Source organism: Nomascus leucogenys, chromosome 8 (assembly GCF_006542625.1).
Source record: "Nomascus leucogenys isolate Asia chromosome 8, Asia_NLE_v1, whole genome shotgun sequence".
Classification (NCBI taxonomy): Eukaryota; Metazoa; Chordata; class Mammalia; order Primates; family Hylobatidae; genus Nomascus; species Nomascus leucogenys.
Window position 1 is genome coordinate 67,274,832 of NC_044388.1, and position 16,273 is coordinate 67,291,104.

Sequence of the window (16,273 nt, forward strand, 5' to 3'; positions counted from 1 at the left end):
CCATCTTTATCTTCAACACTAACCTACCCATCTCCTAACTGCTATAGCTGATTAGACAAAAAGTGTAACTGACAAAAAACATAGCCAATCCTTGGAGTGACAAGAGGCTTATGCAATTGCTGCAGTGAAAGGAAGGAGGTGGGCAATCGATTTTCTATGGAATTTTAATCTGCAACTAAGGAGAGAATGTGTTTAATTAGGGGTTAAAAATGATGGACTCTACAGAGATACCGGAGAGTGTGCCTATGAGGAAGGTTTAGGACAAATCAGATTTATGTGCTCAGCAGTATCCCAAGAGAGGAAGGCCACACATTCCAACATATCAATAGAGGCCAGGGAGCATAGCTGGTGCTTGAGGGCTTTCTCATTTTAGTGGCAATCTGTTGTATTTTTCTATAAGAACTATATTTTTCTTAAGATAACTTGGAGTGTGTCTGTTTCTTGCAACCAAAAGATTGTAAGTAGAACCCTGATCCAATTCCTGCATTTTCCACGTAAAAAGACCAATTCTGGAGAGCATGATACAAGGTTGATGGCAACTTTTCCAGGATATGATGATGGTTTCCACAGACAGCTGCAACAGTATCTCCTAATCTGCATGCCCTTCTGCAACGTGATCTTGCCACTTCTTCATTTAGAGGCAGAGTGTATGCCTTTAGATACAAGGGAGAGGAGAATCTAGGCAGGGTCTGAGTGCTTTGACCAATAGAATATAGCACAAGTGACATTTTGCCAGTTCTGGGCATTGTTCTTAACTGGCCTGGAAGCAGTAGTTACTACTTCCTCCCTCTTAGAAGTCAGTGTCATAAAAGAAGCATGCCTTCCTTGAGACCACAGAAACCCCAAGCACATGGAGACTCCCTGGATGATGAGATGCTGCATGGAAAGACAGACCAAGAGAAAGAAAGAGAGAAGAAGAGAGGGAGGGAGGAGGAGGAGACAGAGAGACCAAAGAGTACTTAGATGGCAGTCACCTTAGCAATAAGCCATCCTGGAAGTGAATCCTCTAACCTCAGTCCCTCCAGTTGCTGTCACACAGATTAGAGATGAAGCCTTCAGCCAAGTCCTGTCCAAGTTCCTGACCTATAAAATCTTGAGCAAAATAGAATACTGTAGTTATTTTAAATCATTCAGCTTTGGGTCAGCTTGTTATGCAACAACAATAATCAAAACACAGGGTCACTTGGCTTTCAAATGAGTTTTCTGTCTATGGTGTGTCAATTTTATTGGAATAAAACAATGTATTTAGCAACCCATCCAAATGCTTTTTCAAACTAACACTTTCTTTGGTAAACAAAAAAACACATGAATGTCACCTTAAAGTCACAGGGACATTTCAGACAAAAACTCAAATGGTGTGAGGCATGTAATTTCATTAATTCTCATTTACAGCACCATGGAGGAAGATATAATTTGACTTCACTGTATGGGTAGGGAAGATAAACAATTTAGAAACATAGCCTCAAGATTCTACCATGTGTCAGTGATGCCAAATTTTCAGATTTTCTCACTGATGGTTACTGATTGTCTGGGTTCCAATAGCTGGAGATGCTTATATTTACATCATGGGATACCCATGCCATAAAATTGGTAATTGGTCAGATTCCATTTGTGTTACCAATTTGTGACTAATATCTGACTGGTCAGAAAGAAACTGCTTCCAATTTTTTCAAATCCACATCAACATTTGTTATCATCTGTCTTTCTTATGTTAACCATTCTCGTGGGTATTAAGTGGTATCCCTAATGACTGATGATGCTGATTATCTTTGCATGCATTTATTGACCATGTGTATATTTTCTTTGCATGCATTTATTGACCATGTGTATATCTTCTTTGAAGAATGTTCCCATTTTAAAATTCAGTTATTTATCTTTTTATTGTTGGATTGCAAGAGTTCTTTATATATACTGCATATTAGACCCTTATCAAATATATTATTTGCAAATAGTTTTTCTCCTGTAAGACATTGATTCTTAACCAATTTTTGTATCATGCAGCATTTTAAGTATCTGATGAAACCATGGACACTCATCCAGCTAAGTGTACATGCCCATGAAATTTTGAATACATTTTCAGATATTTTTACAAAGATCCTGAAGCCTTAAGAAACCCCAAGAGCTTTATCTTTCCCCCCATATCCCTAGGTTTTGCTTTTCTCTAGGATTATGTAGATACCGTCTGACAAAAGGAAACTCTTTGCAATGAGAGGAAGAAAACAATTCTTTTGGTGGGTAGCTTGACGATTCCATTTGGTGACAGAATAGCCTTATTGGGACCAGGCAATTCTCTATAAGGCTGAGTATGCTGGGTCTTCAGAGAAGAGAGGACAACTGTGTATGAGACAAGCAGATATTTTTTTCTACTCCTGGATGGAGTAGGAAGAAGGGACAGAACTATAGGCAACGGAGAAACTGAGAGGGGGTTAGAGAAGATAATTCCCAGGGCATATCCTGATGAATTGCAAGTAAATGGATGTTTTTCTAGGGCTGATCAATGGCACTTGCTTAACTACCTTTGTCATGTCTGCTTCTCAACTGGAGAGAAAACGATGAAGTGGAACAGTGAGAACTATTTAAACAGACAACTGGGAGCCAGAGGCTGAGTAACATTTAGATCTTCCTATTTTTCTAAGGTCTGTTGGAAAAAAAATATCATGAATCTGAATACTAATTTTTTAGACATGCAAAGTTACCATTTAAGCCAAACTCAATGTCTTGTGACAAATTTGCTCCCTTCTGTCTAATATCATTATCTTTGGTTTTAAAAAATAATCAGAAAAATTGTGCTCATTGTTTCAGAAGCTATCAGGAACTTCAAGGCATCATAGAAATTTGGCATTTAAATGTTAGAATTTAAGTCTTGTACCTAATTCCCTACTCGTCATGCCTGGTAAAAGGTCATTTAGATTTTGCTTGAAGGCTTTTGATGATGGGGAAGTCACCACCTCATAATAAGCAATCCAGTTGATTTGATCTTTGGGCAGTTCTAACTCTTAGAAAATTCCTTCTTCACTGAGCTGAATTAAGCCTGTATTATCATCACTGATATGTAGCATCATACCAATGTTCCAAGTGTCATACCTAGTGGACATAAACCATAGGTACTCTTTATTTAGCACCATCTATAAGTCAAATACTTACATGATAGGTGCTGTATATTAATATGTACTTATGATTAATCTTTACAATTCAGGAAGGCAGGAGTATCCTTCCTATTCAATAGGTAGGACTGAGAATTACATTCATGTTTCAGAGATAATAACTGAAAAACTGCAATTTGAACCTTGGTCTATATGATGCCAGAGTTTGAATGATTGCTACCATGCAACACTGTCTAGCTAAGAATAGTCTATTTTTTTTTTTTTTTTGAGATGGAGTCTTGCTCTGTCACCAGGCTGGAGTGTAGTGGCAGAATCTCGGCTCACTGCATCCTCTGCTTCCCGGGTTCAAGCAATTCTCCTGCCTCAGCCTCCCATGTGGCTGGAACTACAGGCACATGCCACCATGCCCTGCTGATTTTGTATTTTTAGTAGAAACGGGGTTTCACCATGTTGGCCAGGATGGTCTTGATCTCCTGACCTCATGATCCACCTGCCTTGGCCTCCCAAGGTGCTGGGATTACATACTTTGTTTTTACCCGAAAGGTTTAAATAATAGAAGACCATGCTGTTTTTCACTGTGCCTACCTTCTGTTCCCTCCTCAGCAAGCAAATAGCATTAGATTCTTTGAACCAAAATCATCTGTTGAATATTTTTGTTACAAAGCTCTGTGCCAGCTGCTCTAAACAACATAATTTTTGAGTGGGAATTTGGCTTCTTAATGAATTAACTCACAACCTAGTAGCTACACCAGAAAGTAATACTATTAAGGACTATTTTTGTGGGACAAAGCACAATGGACTATGGATGATGAATAACCAGGTCCATCGAATGCTTTGCCTTTGGAATCATTTTGTTAGTTCATAGTTTTTCGTCTCTCTACAGCTTCAATTTTCACTTTCTTGATGTTGCCTTTCTGCTGGAAATAAATAGACACCTAGTCGGTAGCTCGACAAATGGTAACATCTTTCTCTTTCTTTGTTCTGGTGGGCAGCTAGATTTAAACACAAGATTTAGACAAGCTAGTTGGGAAATTTCTATTTATCAGTTGAGTTAGATGTGCATCAAGGCAGATGGCCCTAAAGAGATAGAAGTGGAATTGAGAAGTCTCCATTCTTGATGAATAGAGTCTGTAGAGGCAATGTGGCCAATGGGGTCTCACTTTTAATCACAGATTTTTAAGTTTTAAAAGTTAGTTTACTTATATTGATACTGCAGAGCAGGCTCTTGAATAACAAGTGATAAATAACTGTATCTGTAGGCCTTGAAGATTTCTGCAACACCAGGCATGGGCTGTTAAATGGAACTTTCATTGTATTCCCCATCTTGTGATGCATAATGGGGTCTTATGTTAGACGAGAGACATTGTAGATGAGTGCACACTACGACATTTATGGGAGCAAGAGAGTACATTTGTATCATATTTCATATATATTTATGCCTTTGAACTCCTCATGGACTTGTTCTTAGACTTTTGACTAGAAATAAATTCTTCACTATTTAAACAATGTTTTCCCAAACCTTTATGTACCTAGCACCATCCAATTTCTTTTTTATGCCTTGTTATCTCATGGATACAGTGGGAATTGAAAACCAGTGTTTTTAATAAAAAGGTCTTATATTGGTGAACAGGGAATTGAGGACTTGGAAGCTTCTAATTATGTAGCACAGGCAATGAATGCAGGCTGCCTCTGAGTTTACCCTGGTTCCTTCATCCAGCCTGGCAGGCACTGTGGAGGGGCCTTGCACACTCTGTGCTGGGAAGGCATGGGGCGGGGAGAAGAATCTTTTACTGGGCAGGCAAGAATAAAAGGGGTAGAGAAAAAAAGGCATGTGATAAAAGCACATAAATCTGTTTAAATATATTCTTAAGATTGCTTTAAAATATTTGGTTCTGGCCTTTCAGAAGAGTCTTGGGGTTTTCAGACTTGAGGCGAAAGGATGATTGTATGAGTCAAGATGCCTCAGGAATGTTGTTTGTAAATGATAATTTCTTCATTAGTTCTCATTAATTCATTCATTCTGCCAATATTTGCTGAGTGCCAGCCACTGTCCTAAAGCTGGAGTTCTAGTGATGAACAAAATTGACACAGCCGCAACTCTCATGAAATTCTAGAGACTGTCAGAGGCGTGTGGCCTCTGATCTCACAAAGTAGAAAGAACTCAAATGTCAGATAAAAAGACATTTATTTTTGGTTAAAAATATTTCCTCTAAGAAACTATCTCCACGTAGTGCAATAATGTCACAGGATTTTAAGACTGAAAGGCTCATGAATTCATGTGATAAATATTTATGAGCTACTATCTTACAAAGCAGTGCTACTGTCTCAGCTAACATTGTTAAAATGGTCAAGACATACAGGTCAGGTGTCCCCCCTCCCTTGAAGGATGGGACTTTACATACCTATGCTGTGGTTCAGGATGTGTTGATTGTGTATTTTGATCTCAGATAGCAATCTCCTCTCACTCCCCAGTAATTTCTGAATTCTAGAGAAAGCCTTAACATGAGCTCCAGGTATTCACAATTTGTTGTGTCTGTCACATGGGATGTCATGGGGTTGTAGCTAATAGGAGAGGAAGAATGAAAGACAGTGTTGAAGTTTATTTATTTCGTTGTCTCATTTGTAAACAAGTTACCTGAACTCAAGACAGCAGAAGGCACATAGGAGTGATAAAGCCAGGGCCAGGCTGTCCAGTTTTCAGGCAAGTCACCTTTCTAGCTCATCATCTTTGTGTATGGCCATTATGATATTTCTTTGGAATAAAAATTGCTTACCAGGATAAAGGGCAGGTCTTTGTCTCTCTCATTTACCACTGTATCCCCAGTGTCACAATAGTGCCTGGTATGTAACTCAATGAATGTTGGTGAAGGAATTAATAAATGAAGGATGTAAAGGCTTTTATCACAATTAAGTACAACTTAGAGGATATAATAAGTCAATTAATCCAGCTTTGCCAATAACATACAAAATCAATATGCATGTAGAGTCTGTATTTTTCAATGGCTTTACTGATCTTTACTATGAGTGTCTTATTAGTCATCTGAATCCCTTTCTGCTGCCTGTATTTTCAGAATAAGACATCAGGAAGGAGGGTTCCATGGTGTAATGGTTAGCACTCTGGACTCTGAATCCAGTGATCTGAGTTCAAATCTCAGTGGAACCTTTCATATTGACTGGGTGCTGCAGGAAGCTAAGGTGGGCAGATCACTTGAGGCCATGAGTTCCAACCCAGCCTGGCCAACATGGTAAAACTAAAAATACAAAAATTCAAAAATTAGCTGGGCATGGTAACAGGCACCTATGATCCTAGCTACTTGGGAGGCAGAGGCTGCAATGAGCTCTGCCACTGAACTCCAGCCTGGGTGACAGAAGGAGATTCTGTCTCAGAAAAAAAAAAAAAAAAGGTCTATACAATTGGAAATTATTATTTCATCCAACAGGCAGTTGGTCATATACAGAGATTCCAAAGGAATTTCTTACAGATTCTTATTTTTAAAATAACACGAGTTAGGAGAGGACATAGGACGGTTTAATTCATGCCATGTACCCTGGCCCATAGACACTTTTCACAACTAGACTGACACATTAGTAAGTGCAGTGATGGGCTGTATAATGAGATTTCAGCCAATGATGAACAGCATGTGTGAAGGTGGTGCCATAAGATTATAATACTATATTTTTACTGTACCTTTTCTATGTTTAGATACACAAATATTTACCATTGTATTCCAGTTGCCTACAGTATTCATACAGTACTATGATGTACAGAGATGTAGCCTAGGAGCCATAGGCTATACCGTGTAGCCTAGGTGTGTAGCACAGATGGCTGTGCCGTCTAGGTTTGTGTTAGTACACTCTATGATGTTTCCACAACAATGAAATCATGTAATGACACATTTCTGAGAATGTATGCCTACTGTGAAATGGTGTATGACTGTAAATGAAATCCCAGAATGGAGAAGTTTGCTTATGTAAAGAAGATTGTTGTTTAGCTAGAAGATGCAGTTGATAAATACAGCAGTTATTTGAGAAAAGAGAAAGGGCTCAGTTTCTTTGGGATACTATGCTGGCAGTTAAATAATCTGTTTTTAATTTTGTCTCTCTTATGTAATGACCCAAAATGAAGTATTTCTTGGCATATGCACTGAAGAGAAAGGTTCCAGCTTGTCCTATGTACCACAGACTATTCCAGGTTTATTTCACCACCATTCACAGTGTCCAAAGAATGTTTGGGGTTATGAATGGAAACAGTTAAAGAATAGCCTATTATTTATGCACCTAAGTTAGCTTAAAGTAGACACCATAAAACATATTTTGGAAATGAAATATGTTTTTCTCTATCAAAGTTATCTAATAAGGTACAATTATACCCAAAGGCAGTTGGATTTGATTTTTATAAATGATAACATAGCAGGGACCCATGTTCAAGCAATTTGGACTTGATGTAAGTCAGATGTCTAGATAATTAAATGATGCAAGTTCTGAGTCTAGGCAAATCATTACCTGATTTAGTAACCTTCTATGCTCCTTTGCCTGACTTAAGAGTTAGGAGACAGTATATTTTGTCTCTATTCTGCCAATAACATTCTGTATGACCTTGGAGAAGCCACTTAGGTACTCCATGTCTTAATTCACTTATTTATAAAACGAAAATAATAACCACATCAAGGCCACTTATTAGAGGTTGAATTGTATCCTCCAAAAATATATGTCGAAACCCCAACCCCAGACACTATGAATGTGACCTTATTTGGAAATAAGGTCTTTGGAGATGTAATGAAGTTAAGATGAGGTCATTAGAGTGGACCCTAATCCAATTTGACTGCTTTCCTTATAAGAAGAGGGAAATTTGGCCACAGAAAACACACAGAGAGAACTCCATAAGACAACAGAAGAGAGATTGCAGGGATGCAGCTGTACACCAAGGGATGGGGGCACCGATGGCACCAGCGCAGCTGGGAAGAGCTGGTGTAATGGATGCTACCCAGAGTCTCGGGAAGGATGGGAAGGATGGTGCTCGGAGTCTCGGGAAGGATGGGAAGGGTGGTACTCGGAGTCTCGGGAAGGATGGTGCTCGGAGTCTCGGGAAGGATGGGAAGGATGGTACTCGGAGTCTCGGGAAGGATGGGAAGGATGGTACTCGGAGTCTCGGGAAGGATGAGAAGGATGGTACTCGGAGTCTTGGGAAGGATGGGAAGGATGGTACTCGGAGTCTCGGGAAGGATGGGAAGGATGGTACTCAGAGTCTCAGGGGGAGTATGGCCCTGCTGACAGCTTGATTTTGGACTTCTGGCTTCCAGAACCGTAGGAATATAAATTTGTGTTGTTTTAAGCCACCCTATTTGTGGTAATTTGTTACAACTGCCTTGGGATTTGATTTTTATAAATGATAAATAGGATTTTATTTTATCCAATCAAATATGATAAATTGCCTAACTAATAAACTAATAAATTGCCTAACTCACAGGGTGGTATGAAACTAATAAATTGCCTAAATCATAGGGTGGTATGATATGATATTAATACTATATGTAAAAATATTTCTACATCTATTAGAACAGGATAAATTGCTGTAGCAATATATAGATCACTTTATCTTTCTTGACCCCAAGAGATATCCAAAAGGAACTTCTCTAAAGCAGACAGTGTTAGGGAAAAGCCAAATGAAAAACTCTGTTAGAAACGCTTTTTATGATTAGAAGAAGATTTTGTTAACAAGATTTTCCTTGAACCCTGAAAATACAGCATTTCACAAACATGTTGGAACAACCATTTTCTGCCTTGATTTTTATGTGTTTAAACCATTTCTTTCCCTGAGTATATGAGTTTTCTTCAAGGAAATTTGAGTGCCTTATTCATTACACTTAGAGTGTTGGCTTTGCCACAGGCTACACAACAATCAGAAAATAAAAACGTAGAAAAACTTTAAAAAATTTTTATGATCCTTAACCACAAAAATCCCCTCCATAGGTCTGATTCTCCATTAAACACCCTCAAACAAACCAAGGTAATGAAATTCTATCACACTTTAGTCATTGCACAATTATCTCTGTTAACCTAAAAGAATCATTAGTCCAAAAAACACATTCAGCATTTAAAAAGTTATGTTGAGCTTTAGAAAGTGTTGTGGCATATTGCCCCCTCTATATACACAGATTAAAGAAGTGACTATTGTTTTATATGTATATATACACACAAACATATACACATATGTATATAATAATAATTATTATAGATAATTGTTATTAGTTCCTTTTTATTTTTCAGAATTTTCTTCTACTTCTATTGGTCTAATCAGGAGAGAGTTAAATGTATCAGACTGAAAACTGGAGAAACTTTGGAGGTCATCAGGTTTAAATCCCCTCATTTTAGAGATAAGGGAAGCAGAGCATAGCTTTTCAGTGACTGTTGAAGGTTGCACAGGGATTTGGTGACAGAATAGATTTCCAGTTGCCTGACTTCCAGTCCGGCGGTCTTTCTTCTCTAAAACCATAGTGGTCACACAGACTTGTATTAGTTCTTGGAACTCTCACTAGCTCTGTGACCTTGGATGAGATTCTCAAATTCTCTAAACATGCCTTTACTTGTTTGTAAAATGAGAATAAAAAGCCAGGCTGGTAAAAGCTGGAGTACAGCCAAAACAAAAATATGCAGGCCACACAGTATTACCCAAGCTGAAAAAAGTTCAGCTTCCCACTATCCCATCCCCACACTACATCAATGACTACTTGTCCCTCTGTCTCAGCTCAGTCATCAGTTTCTGGGGCATTTCTTCATTGACCCTCGGGGACTTGCACAGGATCCTTCTTTCTGAGCTTGTAGTCCCTGGGGCTCTACCTAGTGTATATGTATCACGTTGTTCTAGTCCAGTTGCCAGGTTATTGCGCTGTAGGTACTTGATAGCAGAAACTATTTATACTCACTATTATACCTTGGCACTTAAGACAGTACTTAACAAATAGGAATTGCTCAATGAATGATCAATCAATAAATAACAAATACTAGGGGTAGATATATTGAAAATAGGTCTGTATTCTCGTGGAAGGAATTCCATAGCTGCTACCAGTGTAAAGGTTGGATGAGCTCTCACACATTGTATGGATCATTTTTTGCAAGTGATTTTTTTTAACCTTTGTAATTATATTTTGCTTAGGGTACTGATAAAATGAATTTCATTGTAGTGCTTGAGCACATACTGACTAAAAGTGGAGAAAAGATAGCTAGTTTAGAGCAATCATAGTTTCACTGCAGAAAATTCAGTTTAGAATCATGTCCTTGCTGAGTATAAGCCATGGCATACTATTATTTGTAAATAAACTGAAGATGCATGAAGTGTGAGAAGTGTTTGTAGAAGAGGTGAAAGAGCTGTAAGATTGTTGTCAAATTTCATGGGCCTGAGTCTGCGTTTCAGTGTCCTATTAATAATGCAGGGATAACAAAGTCCACCTCAAAATTTTTGAGGAGAATCAATAAGAAAATGTTCATGAACACACCTGTGAATGAGAGGATGTATAATTATTAGTTTGATTAGACAACTGGAGCATAACCATGAATTCCTCTGCTTGCTTTAATATCCAGGACCAGAAAATTAAGAAAATTGGCCATTTAATCTTATTAAAAAGACTTGGAATCTGTTGACAGTATGCTAGGGTTTGCTCGGCCATTGATGCTCAGTGACTCTGTGGGAATGCTCCAGGCAGAACTTGGCATGGACAGACGTTAACTGCTAGAACATCTGATGCTAACAGTAGAGATCTGAATAAATAGTAGCACTCTTCCTTTGATCCTCGAGCTCTGTTCTAACATGCATTTCAGATGATTAAAGCCTGAAAATTTCAAATTATTTCTTTCCAATGGACCTCTTATCTGCATGGTTCCTGAAACGTGAGTTTACGTCTGCCCCAGGATACATGGAGTTGAAGGTCATAATGCCAATCACACTTGCCTGAGAAATTCAGGTAAACTCTACTGTTGTGCGTAGAGTTCTTCTGAGGGCACAATACCTCAAGCCAGGTCCCATGGACTGCTCTATGAAAGGTCCCATACCAGTGGGCTGAGGCAATGGTTTTTAGAGGCAACAAATATCTCCAGCTATTACTAAAACATATTCTGAGAATGATACCATTTAGTCAATCTCACGATTATCAAGACAGAATCTCCTCTATCATACCCATCTTGTCTTCCAAGAACACATGAGACCTTTGGACTTATTTTTCCTTCAGGTATTCTTTAGTTTAACCCATTGTAACAAGTAGTTTATGAGTTGGTTAGAAGAGACACAGCCACTACCACTAACACGCACACCTGATATAAAATTCTTTATTTCTTTATTTTTTTTTTAAGACAGAGTCTCGCTCTGTCGCCCAGGCTGGAGTGCAGTGGTGTGATCTCAGCTCACTGCAAGCTCCGCCTCCTGGGTTCACACCATTCTCCTGCCTCAGCCTCCCGAGTAGCTGGGACTACAGGCACCCGCCACCACACTGGCTAACTTTTTGTATTTTTAGTAGAGACGGGGTTTCACCATGTTAGCCAGGATGGTCTCAATCTCCTGACCTCGTGATCCACCTGCCTCAGCCTCCTAAAGTGCTGGGATTACAGGCGTGAGCCACTGTGCCCGGCCACCTGGTATAAAATTCTAAGGATACTTGGCATATTTAGCCAAAGTTACAGAACTTCCTGTAAGTGAGGAGGGTACACGCATACACCACGTAGGATCAGATGCAATGCCTCTTTAGACAAAGGGTCTTCTTTTGTCTCCAGATGCCATAGCTGCTGACATTCTCTAAATAGGTGAGATCCCATCAGAATTGAGAAAGAAGTCGAATTCGTGCTAGGCTACTGCCCTTTTATGTTCGGGCTTAAATTTTCAATTCCTCAATTCTGGGAGAACTTATGTTAATCATCTATGCCTTCCACTTAAAGGAATATTTACAAAACTGTGTCCTTCTGATTCTCAAACCAAATATATCATCAACAAATCCACATCCTCATCTAGGCAACAAGAACAGATTAAGTATTCCTTGAACAAGCATGTACATTTTCAGCTTCTTGGTGTCCTAGAAATCTTAGATCCTTTATACTTGTTGAAAAATATTCTTTGGTGGAACTTGTAACGACGAGGTGGGAAGCATCAAGTATAATTTTCCCATAAGTAGAATTATAGGGGTGACTATGTTACTTTGCTCTCTGCAGAATGATACCTTGGAGAGGGTTCAAAAATCCCATCCCTCAGCAGTTATTGTATCTCCCAGCCATGGGCATAGAGGATGGGAGATGCTGCGAGTTGTGAAGAAATCATTCTACTTAGTCTATTGCTGACACTTGCTCTTTTGGTTTACAATGCACAAAAGAGGATTTTCTTTGTTACCTCCCTAGAGCTGTCTCTCATTTTTTAGAGAATGCGAAAGTTCAAGGAAGGTTTTTAATATTTTTATACTAATTTTTTGTAATACATTTTCATCATTTTTACAGAAGTTTCATAGAATAGGATGTATAGATTGCCTCATATCTTTGTTTTTAATTTTTAGATAAAACCAGGTAGATTTCCAATATAATGACTGTTTAAAAATCTCTCTCTCCATATATTTTATCAACTGTTATATAAAGACATTTCTCTTTTATATTATGGATGAGACATTATAGATTTCAGCAATTTTTTTTAATGTTACATGGGATTTAGTCATTTCAATTATGACTTAATATTTGAGTAATGCCACTACTCTCCAAATCTTCTATAATTACAATTCAATTTGTCAGAATTTACTTAATAGCCATGTGCCTAAGCATAAGGGAAACACTTGGTCTGTTTAGCAAACCTTCTGTCGGAGCAGAAATACAAGAAGATTGTCGCTGGTGATTACTGTTTTAGTGTGGGTAGGGTGTGCCATATGATGCAAGATGACTCCTGCCAACTAAGTCAGCAAAGGATTTTGTTTAGCAGAATTATGTTTAATAAAAGAAAGAGTTTTGATAAATAGTCTTGTCTCAGATGGATTAAACTATTGATTTACCAATACTGTTCCTATCTTGACCCAAGGGGACACAGTGGATGCCACTTAGAATATTACAAACCCTCTGCCATATGCATGTTGTCTAGCCCATGCTTCAACCCTATCACCTTTCAGCAGATTGCTTTAGACAAGAGATCTCATGGGCAAGGAATCTGCAATGCATATAAGCTTACTTGCTGATTTAATACAAGAGAGTCCTAGACATTGACCTTGTCTTGAGTTATTCTAACTTGGCAGGGCTGTAACACTGCAAAGACCTGCAAATCCCTTTTTAACAAGGCTACCTGAACCAAATGGCACTGATCCAAATACATGAAAATTTAAAGACGTCCAGGAGATCAATAGCTTACAGTATTAAAGAGTAGGAAGACTAACACTGCTCTTAACTCAGGTCTACTTGTTTATCCAGTCAAGGATTCTGTCTTCAAGCATAATAGCTGCTCTGTTATCACTTTATAAATTGCTGTGCATATCATTTCAGTAATGAACTGAGAGAAGGCATTCTGTTTGAAGATGTTAAAGATACCAAATGCCCCACTAATATCCCCAGATGTTCAATTATTTGAAGGAAATTATTTCATCTCTAAGCAGGTTGTATTTTTAATTTTCCCAAAAACATCAGGTAGGATGGATATTATACTGTCGATAGAGCCCAAGGTCTTTGAAGCACGCACAGGCATTGTAGGCCAACCGAAGTGGTTCTCAAGGCAAGAGGCAGTCCAAGAATGGGACGCAGGTGCTTACAATTCTGCTTACAATTCCTTTCTTTCATCATAAAAAATATTCTATAATTTTTCAGGGTGAGAAAGAAATTGGAATACCTATTAACTTGGCACTAAGTAAATCTAAGTTGGCAAGATTTATAGTGTACCCAGTGAAGAAAAGATCATATGTGTGCATTATATTCCGTGTCTAAAATGGCAGCCTAACACACTGCTACTCTAACGACAATATATTTTGCACAAATGCTCTGTGAGTTTTGTATGGAGAGTTTTCCCTTGGTGATGTGTTTCTAACACATCTCCATTATGATGTGCTGAAAATATCAGTTGTCAAAACCATGATAATGGAAGCTCACAAGTATACATATATACATATATTTGCTTCTACAGCAAGGCATCTAAATTTAAATATTTATATAATATTTTATTACATAAAGTTTTCTTCAGGTTCCCAGCATAGTCTAGGTTTAACATTCATAGTGAAAAGCAAAAAATAAAATAAAATTAATGGGTACAAATAAAGGGCTGGAGACTGGCAGAAGCAATATCACTAGAAGAGAAGGCCTGGGTCCTAGTGGTAAGCACCCTATTAATATTATGTGTGCTCTGGGAAGTGTCTTTCTTTAGCAGAGCTTCAGTTTCCACATTGTAACATGATCAAATTTGAGTAGGTGATTTTTAAAGTTTATATTTAGTCCAATTTATATAATAACTATGGTTAAACCAGAAAAATTGTGTAGACAAACCTTTAACATTACAATTCTGTACCTACATGCTGTTCATCCACTTGGTCCATGTAGTTCTCAGCTTTAAATGTGTCCATGTTATTACAAAGACAGATAAAGGACTTTTCTGTGAAAAGGTGTTTGGGGAGGTATTGATGGTTGAGTGCAAATTAAGAAGGGAATATGCTTTCATTTTGGGTTGGCAGGCACCCCACCAAAAATGAAATAAAGGTGTAATGGGTTCATTGAATAAGATGGGCTCTGCAGAGCACAAGCATAAAACAAGGCAATGTCATTTTCCCTTCAAAGTGCGTCTTCAGTCTCTTTTAGTACTCTCTGTGGATTAGTTCTTTTTCTGCCCCTGGATGAACCCTTAGGCTGGTTTTACTTCTCCAATGATAAACAAACGGTCTCTTGTTTGGGGATTAAAACTTTAGTCTGATCCAATAATCACACAACTCCAGTCCACTGCAGAATATTAATCAAGACTTCAAATGCGTATCCAGGTAAATCTTCTTTCTCCCGTCTTGGGCCTGGCCCAGTCATGGAATCCTAGAGTCCAGAGAAAGGTCAGTGTTGTTTCTTTAATCCTTCCTGATTTTGGTTTCTGACCCATCTGGTTTTGGAGAGGATGATGAGGGAATCAATAGGGAAACAGCAGAGTCTTATCCACTTGGTTACTGCTGCCATCTGCCCTTGGTGCCAGCTACAACTGGGCTGATGTCCAAAAGTGAACCTATCTTTTGGTGAGATTTTAATGGGTTTCCAGAGGATCCACTACTGAGATTTATGACTGCAGTTCCCTGAGTTTGGTAAATGCTTCTCTTTCAGCTGGTCACAAATGTCTTCTACCTCAGCTTCTGTGCTTCTTGTAATTCTTTTTTTTTTTTTTTTTTTTTTTTTTTTGGAGAGTTAGAAACAAGGTTTATGGAATGGAGAAGGAGATGGGGTGAGGTTTTGAACTGAGCTTAGGGTTAAACAAGAGAGGAGTAACTGAACATGCCCCTTACTTTATAAGTTTCCAAGCCTGGAGGAGGCCTGAACTAAAAGACAGGAGCAGTTTTACATTGGGTAAGAGTTTACAGTTTTGAGAATTACCCTGGGTAAGACTAAGATATTTAGATTGGACAAATTCTTAATGCCCAAACTAAGAGACAAGTTGTTTATTATCTTGATGTAATTGTTAAGTAGTGTGACCTATTTCTCATTTTGCTTTGAGACAAAAAAAAAGGAGTTGCATCTTGCATCCTATTTTAACTGTAAAATAATTACACCACATAGTTAAGATTAAGGTTCTTAAAATATAACTCGAAGTTTGAACACCATCTCTCCTGTGTCATTAATTAAATATCACCATCAATAATGCCATCACTGTTTCTGTAGACTAAGCAACTTTTTGTGCTTTCTACTTTGGGTTAAGATTACTTCTCTGTGAATCCCCAGTGGTCACTGAAAAAGATGATGAGAAATCTTAGGAGATATAAATTTGTAAGAAACATTTTGAAGATAGATTGGTTCATCCAGGAGTCTGGCACTATAGCTTCTTTATCTCTGTGTCATCTGCTATGATGACTTGGAAATGAGCAGCTGCAATGAGACAGCACATTGTCTGAATGCATTGGAAAGGGAACATCTCGAATAATACTGCTAGCACTAATGAGCTTCACATTAATTAATGATAGTGACAGTAGTTGAATCTTATTCAAATAACA

General features: G+C 38.2%; 1 non-coding gene across 1 annotated transcript; it reads left to right on the forward strand.

The window, feature by feature from the left end:
- Nucleotides 1-6,195: 6,195 nt before the first annotated feature.
- TRNAQ-CUG lies at nt 6,196-6,267 on the forward strand. The gene has a single exon. It is a non-coding gene; the product is annotated as a tRNA-Gln (tRNA).
- Nucleotides 6,268-16,273: the final 10,006 nt, after the last annotated feature.